The following is a 15,958-nucleotide window of genomic DNA, read 5'->3' as shown; positions in this document are numbered from 1 at the left end:
CAAGGACCGGGCCCCTAGTTTCCGACTAGGGTGACATGGCTTCTCGTCGGGCCAGATAGTGAGGGTGTGTTCTTTTCTCCTCACGCGGGCATTGAAGAGAGAAACTTAACTATTTTACCAAGATTTCGTCTGTTTTCTTTTCTTTTTCGTTCGTAGAATATCCCCATGGTGGATTGATGTAAAAGGAGCTATAATTCTGGTAGAAAAAAAACATAGAACAGCAAGTAAAAAAGGAGTCATATCCTTTGATCTGGAATTTATCCACAAATTAAGTTTTCATTTTGGTGTTTTCATTATTCCAGGGACTAGCCGTTTCTTTGTGCTGGAAGGTTTTTCATTTTTTTAAACACAGAGCCGCAATTTGAAGTTTCCTCCAAAATAACAAGGCACGAATGTGATTTAGATTCAAAACTTCTTGTTGTTGAATCGTTTGTCGACAGATGAAACGGAGCTGAAGAATGAATAGTTTTATAAATAAACTTGAGAGAGAGTTTTTTTTTTTCCATACAGTAATATGAGATTCCTTTAAAGTGGAATTTGTGTATATAACTCCGACCAAATTTTCTAGACAAGATTCAAATGCGATAGCTTGAATCCTGTCCAGAGCTTGCGCGTGCTGAACGAAAAAATATTCCCCCCCCCCCCACATACACACACAAGCCACAAGCATATAAGTGATTCTTTTCTTTTTTTTTACCTGGCCAGATTCTTTCTTGTTTAATTCCTGCTGAATTTTGAAGACAAACAAACCTCAGTTTGTGTTGTGGGGAGGGGGGGGGGCATGAACGACCCAATCGATAGAACTAAACCGGAACTCTGAACCTGTTAGGGATGTTTACGGAGTTATTTCGGAGGCGGAGATAGTCATGTGCTGGTTGCTAGTGTTTTTCTTTTTTTTTTGAATAGTTTTCTCTGTCTCACTCTCTTTGACTTTTTTTTTCTTCAGCTTTAATACTTTAATACGGTAGGGAAAAAACAAAACGCCCACACACACAGGCATGGTTTGTATTTCAAATGTTGAATGTAATTTGATTTATTACGTAATTGGTTGAGCCATATATCATACATGAATATCTAATTTCCTATAGTTAAATAAAGACTTTCGTTTTCGGTATTTTGGGCAATGAAATATAATTACAATATTATGATAACTCAGGTCACGTTTGAAAAGAGAGATCTGTTCATGCTTTAAACTTGAAAATGAATTTATAGCTTTCTATACGTACAGGAAGCTGAACTTATTGTTATTATTATTATTAGTTTCATTAATCGGTATTTTTATTGCGTAACGTGAAGGTCATAATTATTTCTCGAGTAGTTGATTTCTTTGCAAATGTGTTTTATCCTACTTGTGGCGATGCGTGGGGAATCGGCATGATCAAGAAATTTATATGAGCACAAATTACTTTTTTTTCTGATCCTGCTTCTGAAGCTTTAAACTACAAATACTAAAAAATCAACAACAGAATACTCGCAAAAATGAATTTTCTATGAAAACTTTGCACAGATGAAACTGTTTGAAGAAATGGGACGGCGGAAGGAATGGGACAATGCTGCATAGATGCCGAAATCAGGTGTAAAAGTTCGTTCTAGCTTTTTCTAGTAGATATAGCAGCTTTTGGCTTTTGCTTCTACTTCTACTGAACTATCTAGGGGAACAAATTCTTTTTATTTCGAACTAGCTTACTACCCGGCGTTGCCCGGGTGCTTTTCAATGCAACATATCTTTTGGATAATCAAATGAATGAATTCTACCTAAATGAACGTAAAAAAATACATTCACACTACTTTCTATAGGCTGAAATCTTCAAAATACTTTAAAGAACACAGAAAATCAAGCATTTGCCGAAAAAGTAACATCATCTTAAAGCAAAAAAGTATGAGGAATATTGTTTGAGCTCTGTAGTATCCACTGGTACGTTGTCTGAGGTTGAATCAGACGGGCGGTACATACTCGTAAATTGTCTTAATGCAAAGACAAATGATTATCTTTTGCACATCTTGTGGGGCAACCTTTTACGTGATGCTTCGAAAGAAAAGTGTTGTGCCGCCTTTGTAGGTTTTGCTTTCCCCAAGACTTAAAAAAATGCAACAGTACTTTTCACGTACGTTTTTATTCGGGAATAAATCATTGAATGTTTCCTTAGAAAGAGTCGTGAGCTTACCAAAAAAAAAAAAAAACTCAATCTCTATTATCAGGCACAAATATATACAAAATAGTGTTCTTGGACACAGCTACAATATTTTGAGATTAATTTGAAATCATCCCTCAACGTCCAAAAGCTAAACAGATAGTCCACCGTACAGAAAATAAAGAATTCAGTCTGTGTTCTTAATAGACGATTTTTTGGCGGTGTTTTTCGAATGAAGGTCTCAAGTGATAGGTTATTTTGTATGTTTTCAGGCAAGCACATTTCGCAGAAAAAGTTTACTTACAATTAAAAAAAACTACAAAATGTCTATGCTCGCTCTTTTCATGGTGATTTAGTGCCATGCCATAGAGTAAAATTGGATAAGTGTAACTTGCCTAAAAAGACGCACGTCCAATACATTTTATATTTTTATATTGACGTCACATTTCTACTTTCGTAAGTAAAAATGATAGTTAGACAGTAATATTAATGTATTGTAACGATTTGAAATTTGTCAAGATTTAAGTTCTAGTTCAAATTTTTAAAACCGAATACTTGCCGTAAATGTTATACATGATATCTCACACTGATGCAGGTAGAGAGAGCACGTTTTTAAGTTTTGCTGCTTTGGACAGAGTATTCCTTAGAGAACACCAAGATTTTAATTTATAGAGAGACAGTGGTCGTGATAGGTGGGAATGGGTCCACTGACTACATTACAGTTATTATTTTAAGTTATGTAAAACAATAAAAAATGAAAGTAGGTGTACGTGAACTTATTGGACGAATTATTTTAAAACCGTTAATTAAACTGCGTTATAGAGAAAGAAGTAGTCGTACGCATTTTGGTCACTATCCGTACTAGATTTTTTTTATAATTATTTGCAGACCATGAAATAAAAAAAAAGTCTTGTTTGTAGTGAACATGAACTTTTGTTTATATTTTACAGATGCTTGTTGCATATTTTGTTTCCCTTATCCACAGCTTAAAAGCAAACGAAATGAATTTCCCGTTTTGAAACGTAGTCTAAAAAAATTAAAACTTAAATGATTCAAATTTTTATGATCCATAAATTTAACTCAAAACTTTCTCTTAAAAATTTTTCTTAGTCCCCTTCCTAGCAGCAAGAAGTATTGCATTTGTGAGTGAAAACCAACCGAACAAGTAACATAAAGCTATCTATATCGAAAATAGTTACATCTCAAATACATTTACAGCACTTAATCGTCCATTGCGGTTACACGTGAGATACAAAGTGTTTCACATTATCCACATACTGTTAAAGAGAGTATTAAGCTAATACAGTGATAATTTCTATTCATATTAGCAATTTTTTGCATTATAGCAATTTTTTTGCAGTTTAAAACAGTTTAAATTTAAATTAATATTTATTTGCATTTTTCCCTAACTTAAAACTCCAACCCTATCAAACTGTATGAGTTCCACCGAATTATATTTCCGTGTGGTTTTTGCGGATACAAAAGGTGCACAAACCTTCAATTTTAGCATACATTGGCAATCCTAGTATGGTAATTTAATGTGCATGTAAGAAACGTCATGACCATCCCCCCCCCTCCCCCTTGAAAAACCAAATTCCAGATACGCGATTTGTGCGTAGTAACGCACAAATATGATTATTTTGCAATTTATTTGAGAAATTAGTATTTTTTACTCCTGTTCTTTGTTCGAGTTCAGCGATTAAACTTATATTCAGTAAATTACTGCCCATTAGCCAAAGCTAAATCAGAAATACATGAAATACACCATGAGCTCACCGAATTATGTAAAGATCCCGACGTAAATCATGGAATAGTATAAAGAACTTATGCATATTGGTTTTAAGGACCATCCAACATTAAATTGTTGAAGCTTGTACATAGATAATGAATGAATTATTGATACCGAAATAAATTTGGTATTTTCTGGGCTGTTCATGTGGAAAATACTGATCTATAATTTCGTTTTACCATTACTGCTATGGAATTACCAAAGCAAGTAGAACCGTCGAAGACCAAAATGCACTACAGTTAATCTTTGAAGAGACTTCATTTAGGGCATCTTTTACAGGCTTTTCAATTCAGACCAAACTCATAACAATATGAAAATTCGTTATGTCGAAAAAAAGCCCTTTTGTGATTAAAAAGATAAACTTTAACCTCTTTGGATCATTTTTAAATTCTAAAAGCCAGCCTATATGAATTCTTGAGCAATAATTTACCTCTGTGCCAAATTTGGAAGACATTTGATTAAAACTGTGGATTTGTATAAGAAACATACACACACACACACCCACAAACATACGATCCATTTATATATATATATAGATACATGTAAGGAAAGCCTTGACCACATCCCTCCCATTTGAAAGATAAATTCCGAATGCGCTATTGTGCATTACTATGATTATTTTGCAATTTAGTTTCTTTATTAGTACCTTTACCCCTGCTCTTTGACAGCCTGGAGCGATTTCAATTAAACCGAATTAGGATATCGGTTATAGTTGAACTGAATTACTTAAAGATTCGACGTAAATCAAGGAATAGTATAAAGAAAATATATATATTGCAAATTGGTTTCATAAGGATCATAGAACATTAAATTTAAATTTCTGTTGTAAGAATGAAATAAATGTGGTTTTAATAAAAGTAGTTTAATGCTGAAACAGTCGAAGATTGTACGTCAATATTGAATGCAATATTATTACCTTACTCATGTTTGCATTTTCTCTGCTATTAACGGGAAAAACACTGATCAAAAATTACACGCAACCTTACAATACTTAAAAATTGTAATCCAACTGTAGCATTCAAATTAAGTAGCACCAATGCCCCCATGGGGCTTCATAGGTCGCAGTTTAAGAAACGATGGACAGCATCATTTCTTATATCTACGGCTTTCTCGCCAAACATGCTTTAACGCTTATCGCTAAACAGCATTGACGGCCATCATTCAGGATACGTTTTGCATTGATTGCATTTAAAATAGCTCCTGGTGGTTATATGTTAAAAACCGTTTTCAATTGCTTTGAACCAAGGTTCACAAATTTAACGATTAAAGTTGATCTTTGGAGAAACTTCATCTAGGGCAGATTTTTTACGGGCTTCTCATTTAGAATTAATTCATAACTTATACGAAAATTCGTTTCGTGCAGAAAAGTGCAATTTTATGACTCAAAATATGAAATTAGACTTCTTTGGGTTTTTTTTAAATTCCAAAAACCCGCCTATATGAATTCTTGAGCAACAAATTACCTTTGTGCCAAATTTGGAAGAAATCCGCCTAAAACTAGATTTGTATAAGGAACATACACACATACTCACACACACAACAAAACATACATCCATTTTTAAATATATAGATAAAATACAAAGCTGCCCCATCATCTATAAATGTTCTTGAATCAAACCATACAGTCAAAATATGAACGGAAAAAATTTAGTAAATTTATAGATTTCTCAGATTGAAATATGTGTAAAGTCGCAGTGTTGGTAAATATCATTTTTTCCTCTCTAATTTATGTGCATTTTGCAATTGTTTATTTTCTTACTGTATACAAACTTTCTCTAATTTCTTTGACTATCGCTTTCATTTCCTATTCTTGAATTTCATTTTTCTATTCCAACGGATTTTGTTTTCCCACGTTTCAGTGATTTTGTTGATTTTTTTTCCCTTACAGCATGTAGCTCTGATCTCGAACCCTTTTGCTCACGTCCTGCCCCATGTGCCACAAGAGCTTCGTCAACTCGGAGTCCTTGATGGAACATATGCAGATCATGCACAAGACTGGAAACAGCATTGCCATGCCCACTAGTGAGTATGCATTTTGCTTTCCATCATGTTCGCAACCCAACTTCAGAAATGACGCAACTCAAAAAATTTGAAGAAAAAGCATAATACCGTGTTTCCCCGACAATAAGACCTAATGATAATTTAAGAAAAAAAATCAACGTGATTTTTTTTTTGTGTAATTCTAATATAAGCCGTATCCCTAAAACAGTGGTTCACATTGTCTATGATTTGTCTGAATTAGTGCTAAAGTTTCCTAATTCATATGTTTTTAGTAATTCCTTGAAGTTATTGAAAAATTTCGTAGGACACAGCTTGAGAATCATGGATCTAAATCATAATGTAGTTCAAACAAATGTAGCAATAGGGTTGTTTGCATAAGACAAAAGTACTTCTTTTAGTCACTGAAGTTTAGAATGAGTGAAAAAAATAACATGGAGCGAGGAAAATCTTTTATTTTCAAGTCATTTAATTTTTAATGAACTTTTTAAAATGTCCGATTAATCAAATAAGGCGTGGTTTTTATGACGTCACAAGTGATGAACTTTGGCACGATGAATGCTTCCGCTTACTGTCTACCGCGTTTCCAGCTTATGATAATTCAGAAGCGAATTAAATATTGCGCTCTGCGTTAATGGCATCAGTGAATGACATCACTTGTGATGTCATGTGCAGAAGCGTAAAAAATGAAATTAAATCTGCGCACTGATTGAAATAATTTCTAAGAAATATTAAACCTTGTCAAATTATTTTAAACATGATCGAATCCTCTGTTTTTAAACATGCTCTTAAAAAATTTTTTTTAAATTTCGGAAACAACCCCATTCTGAATCTATATTTCGATAATAAAGATAAGCATATTGCAAGAGAAATAAAGTTATAAGATTTTTAAGAATCACGAAGAGACCGTTGTTATTTTCCCCCGTATCCATAGGAAAAGAAATGAAAATAATAAAAGTAATAAATAAAATATATGTAATGAAAATAATAAAAATAGACTTCTTTATGGTTTTGTGAGAATATCTTTTTGGGATCTTGGAATGCTTATTATATGAAGTAACCGGTTATGTGGTTTATAACTTACCAGACCTTTACCAAGTGCAAGAAATAATTACGCCGAGAATTTACTACTTTTGATTGCAGACAATTTCCGTATCTTAGCGGAAGTTTTTCATGTTATATACTAAGAAATCTTTAGCAGTTTCTCTATTGGCAGTAAAGACTTTAAAGACATTCTCATACTTTAAGATAGAGAGTCGTCTTTAAGCTTCTAAAATATGATGAATGTTTTCTCCTTTAAATAATTTTGGTGGTTTCTATTAATCTTCGAGACCTTTTCAACAACATAAGATATTCATCATAAACATTCAATTTCTTTACGGGCTCCATTAAACTCGGTGCTTCGATTATGTACATTCCGATCAATCTATACATCAGGTTCCATTCTTCTTTATTTTCAACATGGTGATATGTTCCAAACCTTTCACGTGTATTGAATATCTGCAAATAGAATGAGCCGATCACATCCGTCCATTGATTCTTAAGAGTTTCTTTGGAACTGGAGCGGCAAGGAACAACTGTGGGTAAGTTTCCACTTGTCATCCATTTGAACTTGCCGCCCAACCATCGATTCTCATCCATTGCATCGCTTTTGTTTTCAAATTTCGGCCGATTTCTGACTGATTTATACGCACTTTAAAATCGGTACCATGGCTTCGGTCTGGAATAATGCCGCAAGATATCCGAGTACGTGCCGTCGCATTAAAAAGTTTACGATGGTGATTGGAAATTCTAAACGAGAAATCATTGTATTTCGAATTGATTTTCTTCCTCATTTTGGATCCTTGTTTGTAAAATCGTCATTCATTTCCCGTATTCGAACACCATTCGAATTACAATATTTTTCTTGCGCTTGGCCGGAAATAGAACTTTCGTGACCACCATTCCCAAACTACGATGTTTAATAAACCATGTCGTGTTGTCTAGCTGTTTTTTTATACAGTTATTACTATAAAGAATTTTGCTTTGTTTTAATTCTTAAACAATAATATTTTATTATCGCTAAAAAAAAATGTTGAATAAATCGTAACCATAGGGCCAGACGAACGTAAGTCCAAAAATGGCGATTTTCGGATTATTACTGCATTTTATGTGGAATCCTATTCCGTATTGAGCCAAAGACCTTATAAGCTTTTTGTTACGTAAAGGCGTGTCTACTAACTAAACTTCCAATTACTTCATTTTGAAAAAGTAAGTTACCTTAACTACTTCACTTTACCCCCACATTCCCCTACCTATCATAAATTTCTTCAATGGTTTTTATAATATTAGTAACCTGGACTTTCCTTAAGAAATGAATGTCGCTTTTTTTTTAATTTAACTTTTGGTTCCCCAGAATGAGGGAAGTTGATATAGCTCTTGATGCAAGAAATATTACTGTGTTACATTATTTTGAAGTGATAGAAAAAAATCGAATTTGAAGATTTCGTAAAGAATCTGGTTATTATTTTAAGAAAAAATGTCTAAAATTATCCCCGGGTATTTAAACTCTGGCACTTCGGGTTGCTCCTGATATGTGTGTATGCATATATACATATGTAATGAGTGAATCCTAGGCAGTAGCCAGCCCTAGTTACTACCCTGCGGGAATCCTAATAGTTATGGTAAACCTAACCTGGTAGCATTATGAAGGCTACGCAGATTCTTATCACAGCCTTATGATTCTGCCAGGTTAGGTTTGATCCAAATATATGCTTTTTTTGTCATAACTATATAAAGCATACGAGTTAGTGGAGGTAACATTTTATTATTTTTTTTCTTTCTTTTCCAGCGAAGCGTCGCACGAGCTGCCACCAGTGTCCCTTGTGCGGCAAGACGTACGTGAACGAGGGTTCCCTGAGGAAGCACATAGCCTCGCACCAGGACCCAACCGCAGGACTGCAGGCCTTGCAGGGCCCTCCCCTGCGCATGTGGCCCTGCACTGTCTGCCAGACCGTCTTCACACAGGAAGCCGGTGAGCACACACTTTACTTTTTCTCGGTGTTTTTGTTAATTTGCTTCTAATTGTCAAGGAACACATGTAAACATCAGAAATTAAAAAGCATGGCCGTAAAAACGAGGACGAGGAGTAAAGAAGCGTGAGTCATTTTGAGAATCAACTCTCCTGGCGTCTTCGACTTTGAATGATAAATTTGTAAAACTTTTGTATCCATTGGTTCCAAGTATATAGAAACTAACAGACAAAATGTTAAAAAAATTATCTTAGTTTTTATTTTTGAGAACACTAGTGTCTCCAGAAAGAGCGACCGTAAATAATAGTGTTCTTCATTTGGTTGTAAACTAGCTACGAAAAAAAAAATCTATGAATGAAATATCACTTTTCCAGTTATCATCCTCCAATAAGAAAATTAGCTCTGTGCAGCATTGACACTGCTTTTCCCCGAGATAGAAAGGGTTTCAAGATAAGGAGATTCGAGATGTCAAGTTTTGACTGTATTGCCAAAGAATTAAGATATCTTTGGTATTGCCGCCTATAGAGCTGGAGAAGTGGTGGTCAGCCTGTTCGTCAATCCGGTTTCGCCTGGATGAACTGCTGCGGCCCTGACCACTAGTATGGGACACAAAGTGGGTTTTTGAAATTTTATTTTTGGTGTGTAAATTGTTATCACTGATTTCACACCAACCTCGTTTTCGGAACATTTAATGAATGGGAGTGTTAAGTTACATAGAAAGATAACATACGCAAAGTAATATCTTTTAAATGATGCATTTTTCGTGAAACTGTCAAAAGTGGCTGTATTTTCAACTTAGAACCATCAATACAAAACATTATTTCTCAATGCGCCAGTAAATATATTGCTGTAAAAAAAAAAAATAATAATAATTCAGTTGGGGATAACAGGAAATATAAACATTCGAATGAAAATGTTGCAAGAAACGTCGGCGTCGTTTCAACAAAGTTGGTTCCGTTCTTAACTTACTTTCCCAGTAAACATCAGAGAAAGAAGAAAAAAACATGAAAGCGAGTTTAATGCATCTTGAAAATATCGCAAAAAACAAAAAAAATTCAAAAATTAAAAAAAATTTAATTTTGACTTCTTAAATTCAAATTATGTTTTTCGCAATCACGAGTGTGTGTGTGTGTATGTGTGTGTAGGCGTGTGTATCTGTGTGCAGGCATGAGTGTGTGGGTATGTGTGTATAGTTGTGTGTATGTACGTGTGTGTTTTTGTGTCTGTGTGCAGGCATGATTGCGTGTGTGTGTAGGTGTGTGTAAGTATGCGTGTGGGTTTGTGTCTGCGTGCATGCATGAGTGTGTGTGTGTGTGTGTAGGTGTGCATGCATGAGAGTGTGTGTGTGTGTATGGACGCAACCTGGATACTGTGTACCATAGGGGCCCCGTAGGAGTTACAAAAATGCTTATGGCAGAAACAATTTCAATTCAACAAGGGGCGTAACTTGATGGTCTCGGATTTTTCTGACTTTAACATGTTTTTTTTTTCTTTTTCGCAAAACAATTCTGGGGCCGAGATGCAGGCTTCCAAAAATGGCGGTCCTGTCATGATTTCTCACTTGGGATTATCGTCAAAATTATCTCAGGAACGGTTAAATATATTTTGTTGAGGTTTGTTTTATTTAAAAGGATATTTTTTCTTGTTTAAAAAATGTGCAACATTTTAAAATATGAGCTTTAGTTTTTTTCCACATTCTTTTTTAGAAAAAAATATTAAAATATTTTTTAAAATTTTCCTCGAAAATGCCAATATTAAAATTTCTTATTTTTTTACAGTTTGTTAGTATCACTGAGTCCTACGTTCCCTGAAAAGGACAACTTCCACTTTTTCGTTTAAGATATTTTAGAGGCCTTTGAAGAAATGGGTTTTTTTAAAGAACTCTTTACGTAATGGCAGACCTGAAAATTTAAAAAAAAAAAAAAAATGTTCGCGGCAAGTGGCCAGAAAACACTCTTAGGTTAGCTATGTAGCGAAATCACCATTTTTAGTCTCCATTTTATCCAGGAGTTTTATTTTTTATAAAAACCAGAACGCAATCTCCAGCCGATTCGCTGCATTTCCCCCGCGCTACCTTTCATTGTAGCGCTAAAAGAATCGTTTTAGGCGCAATTCCATCTTGTTCTCAATAAATTCAATCTATCTTCTTCTTCTATCTATACATGTAATAAGGCCTAGAAAGATGAAATTTGGTATACAGGTGGAATTTTTTCCGAAGATGTGCACCTCGGGCTTCGAGTTTTGATATTTTAATTAGAAAAAAGTTATTTAATGTTTTATGTTATATTTAGCACTTTTTGCTACTTTTAACCTCACAGACCCCGAACCAATTGCGCCAGACGAATATTTTTTGTACTATAGTTTAGGAAATTTAATTTTAAATATGATGATTGAAAAAATTTTGAAGATAGAGCAATTTTTGTATTTTTTATAGATTTTCGAAAAAACCTTTATTTTGTATTTTTTTTTCTGGGTTTAGTTTTTTTCGAAACCCATTCTGCGAAAAGTATTGAACACTCAATTCTAAAATTTTAGTTGGTAATAGTAAAAACATTCCGCCCCCTTCAGAAGAAAAAAGTTTTTAAAAATACGCAATAGTTTTTTTTTTTAATTTTTTTAATGCAGAACACAACGCGAGCTGTTCGCTTGCCGGCTGAGTTCCGAACTTACCTCATCACGTGATCCAACTGAATTCGTTTGCTTCTCTTCACTTTTTTTTTTAATTTCCTTTTACAAAAAAGGAAGTATTGTATTCGCGAAAAAAATTTCACTCAAAAATCGATCTTAATTTCCATTTTGCTCACCCCCGAATGAATGTTGAGTTACCACATGTGGATAATTGCCTAAGAACTTACGTATAGACACGCGAAATATCCATTTTGACGACTCCCGAGTTAGTTACAACGAGTTTTCTCGTGACGTCTGTATGTACGTATGTATGTGCGTATGTATGTCGCATAACTCAAGAACGGTATGTCCTAGAAAGTTGAGATTTGGTACGTAGACTTCTAGTGGGGTCTAGTTGTGCACCTCCCCTTTTGGTTGCATTCGGCTGTTTCTAAGGGGATCTTTTGACCCTTTTGGGGGGGGGAATCATTGTTAATTTCGATGTAAACTCAAGTGGTGTAACAATTTGGCGGACACTTGACGATATATCTCCAGTCTTTTGGTTGCCAAGTTTTGTCGCGACAAATTTGACATTTTTTTTTATTTACGCATCTAATTCTTGAGATGAGTGAGGTATATTTTATTCCTAGAAATCGGCTTAAGATATTAAAAAATTATGTTTGAAATAATTTGCGATTTTAGCTATTTTTGAGAATATTGATCAGATACTAGAAAGTCGATATAGGTATACGGGAAAGTAGGCTCGTTTAGTTCTAGACGGAACTTCTTGTTTTTAATAATTATCGCATCAAATGTTCTCATTGTTTGGTAAAAGGATTAACTTCGTTTTTTGAATTTATTTTCTTAGATATTGATTTGTTTGTAAATTAACTCACGAACAATATGCGACAAATATTTATTTAAAGCTATGATATTTTTCGACCTGAAATTAAATAACTAACTTCACAATCGAGCCAGACCTCCACGACTATTCGGGTCCGGCCGAAATCAGTCTTTTGCTCGGCAATGTCTCTTCTTTCAAGTAAGTATGCGTGTGTCAGTGACTTGCTACACAGAAGTAGTGTTTTCACTGCTAGCACTTAAGCAAAGAGAGTTTAAATACCAAAACTTCAAATTCAGTACTATACTAAACTGCCATTAAATCATGTCAACTTAAGCATGGAAAGTTAAGAAAGACGTTCTTTTATTTGATGTTATGGTGTCTAACTCTACTGAAATATCTAATGCCCTTTAACTCTAACTGAAATATTTTTCTTCCGCTAGGCCTGTTGCACCACATGGAGGCTATGCGCACCGATCCCAGGCATCAGTTTGCCGCTCAATACTTGTTGAGTCGTGCCGCGGCCGAACGCCGAATGAAGGATCCCAACGACCCTTCCAGCTCCGGCATGCCCCCCTCGTCATCCGCTGCTGAACAGCAGCAGCAGCAACAGCAGGCACACCACGCTCACATGCAACAACAGTGTGCCAGTATGATGACGGGCATGCCTCCTCCGCAGCAGCCGCAGCCGCAACAGCAGCAGCAACAACAACAGCAGCAGCGCATGGGCAGCGCTAACAGCAACAGCAGCAACTGTTGCAGCTCCGACTCCGAGACGGATCCCAACACGAGTCCTCCAACTGCCAAATCAGAACCCATGCAGCAACAGCAGCCGCAGCAGCAACAGCCGCAACACTACACGAACATGCTCCATTAACGATAACGGACGTTAAGAGACGCGTAATTGGCTGCCATTTTATCGAGGTTGACTGTTCGCAGAAGAAAGTGAATGCAAGATACTCTCACTCTCTGCATATATTTATGATATGTATAATCAATAACTCACTCATGGGATTTCATTTATTCCTTCATTTTTAGAGCACGTGGCTATTGAAGTAACTCTCACATGCTGATCAAACCAATCTATTATTTCTATCATGTGGACATTGCTGAAGCTCTCCGGTGACGTTACTGACTGTTTCTTTATTTTATAAATTACCATAATGTTTTCCTGGCATATCTTCTGCCTGTGTCAGGCGTGAGTCATGCCGAGTAAAAACTATACCTATGTAATGTTATTTGTTGAGGAACTGATCTAATCTATTTTGAATAGAGTGTAGCTTCATGAAATTATGACTGTGCTACCGCAAATTGTTCATTAAGATCACTGTGGACTTCTAGGATATAATAGCAGACCTCCTGGAGAAAATCATTATGAATTTCTGGCTCAGTTTTGACTTTTAAGGGAGGATTATAATAACATTTCTACGGGGCGAAAAAGTGCCAATACAGGCAATTTGAAAGAATAAGCGAATTTGCCCGATATGACTTCTGCGCCGTTTTCGTGCACTACTTTAAACGTAATTTTAATGATGAAAGGAATGAATGGGATGCAATAAAAGTACACACAGCCGATCACGGCATTTTGCATTTTGTGAGTAGTTCTGCAAAGACAGTCAAAAAAAAAAAAAAAAACTTGTCAACCCGTGATATAAACTTATTCTTGTGCAGGTTCACCTTGAATGACCACTTTACTGCTTATCTAAGAAAAAGACATATAAACCATTTCATTGCCGATATTTTTTTCTTAAAGCAAATTTTTCAGGATTATGTATGTGAGGGGGGGGGGAGTAAGTTCAGATTCAGTGGGGTATATGTGTCTCTGAGAAAAAGTGAACCAGCGGTACTGAAATAACGACTGAACATACAAGCAAAAGCTGTTTTATTTATTTATTTATTTATTTATTTATTTATTTTTGTCAATTTTATCCCACGGACTCATTTGAAACTGTCAGTAAATATCTGACCCGGTATGGGCGAAAGGATTGATTTGACCTTAAAAAGAATCATTTATTAAATGAACTTAACCCTGGCATTAAAGAATTGAACATTCAATTTTATATTGCAGTCTGTAAGTTTCATTAAACAGTGCTTATACACTTACGGTCGAAAAGAAAATAGTTAAAGTACCGCTGATTTATAAAGGGTAGTATATTATTTATTTCTATAAAAAGCTCATAGGCATCCCTGTTCTTTTATTTTTCTGTTTATGAGCATATTATAGAACTTCCAAATTCAAACATTTCCCTCCTCGCTTTTTGGACTTCTATTGTGAAGTGTAAAGTTAATAACTGAATTTACAGTGTCGACTTTACTTTAAAATAAGATGCAATAAACTTCGTCTTACAGTTTGAGCAAAAATAAATCTGCCTTACACCGGATTTTCACTCAAGTTGGAGTTTACAAAGATTTGTCTTTTCTCTAAGGAGGCCTTCTATCGTATCCCATACGGCTGTGTATTGTAGTTCTCAAAGAGTTTGATAAAACTTATGCCATGATAGGGTTTTTGTCTTGGGCTCCAAGCAGTAAGAATCTATTCACAATCATTTTCGAGAAACTTCAGTATATTTTTTATGATTTAAGTTAATTGAGAACACACAGGTCGTACAGTTGCCTTCTAAGATCTATCGTTGTAGTAACTGGCAGCTAGAATTGGTGAATCGATGAGTTGATGAACAAATCGAATATGGACATGGGATCAATTTTGTTCGCTAAGTAAGTTACGGGAAATGAGTGCCAAAACTCAGTTACGCTCTTGAAACGTAATAAGTCTTTTCAGAGACAACTTTTGCTGTCCCAGAAGCCAAAATGACTCTCCCTTGTTAAAACACCAAGCTACTTTTTCAGTCTAGAATTTAGCCAATAATCTTTATGCAATAGATTTCGTTTTTGAAACAGCATTTTTGTACAATCGTTACGTATAAAGTAATAGTTACATATGTCGGTTGTATTTAAGAACAAAGAAAAAAAATGTTTATTTGAATTCGGTTTAAAACAACATCAGACAATGTTTTTAACAGCATACTAGAGGCATGCCTGGTTGACAAGAGGGTCAATGCTGCTGCCTTTTTACACAGAAATGTTATTTTGTTCTGCAAACAGACATTTGTCTGAGCATACACATCTTCGTTGGAGCAATATGCAATGCAGAAAAAAATGATATTTTTTTCTTCAGATAAGTTTTTTTTTTTTTTTTTAAATCAAGGGGACCGTTTATAAACGAGCAATAGAAAGATTGCAGAAAGTATATGTTCCATTTTTATACTATTTAAATATACTCTCTTAACTATAAATTTCAATATACACATAGAGCTTTGTGTTCAAAATGGCTCATATTTCTGTAGAGCTAAGAATAATATGAAGGGGTAGGGAAAATGTGCATCGTGAGCAGATTTTTGTCACCGGAGTTTCGCAGCAACTTCAATTGTTGTTCTACCGTTAGAGCAACAAATCCAGTTTTAAGTCGTTCTCTCGATTGTAGTTTTTAACTTAGCTTTTTACCCATCTGGTTCTTTGCAGGTGTTGAAAGGGTCGAGCTGTTAAAATTAAACTTCATCTGAGAAAAGGGAAATACTTACAG

The 15,958-nt window shown here is 35.0% G+C and overlaps 1 pseudogene; it reads left to right on the top strand.

The window, feature by feature from the left end:
- LOC129222367 (zinc finger protein 583-like) overlaps positions 1–14,178 on the top strand; it is a 96,561-nt pseudogene extending 82,383 nt beyond the window's left edge.
- Positions 14,179–15,958: the final 1,780 nt, after the last annotated feature.

This window comes from Uloborus diversus, chromosome 5 (genome assembly GCF_026930045.1).
Source record: "Uloborus diversus isolate 005 chromosome 5, Udiv.v.3.1, whole genome shotgun sequence".
Taxonomy (NCBI): domain Eukaryota; kingdom Metazoa; phylum Arthropoda; class Arachnida; order Araneae; family Uloboridae; genus Uloborus; species Uloborus diversus.
The sequence above is the reverse complement of the archived record's forward strand: the minus strand, read 5'-3'. Positions and strand labels throughout refer to the sequence as shown.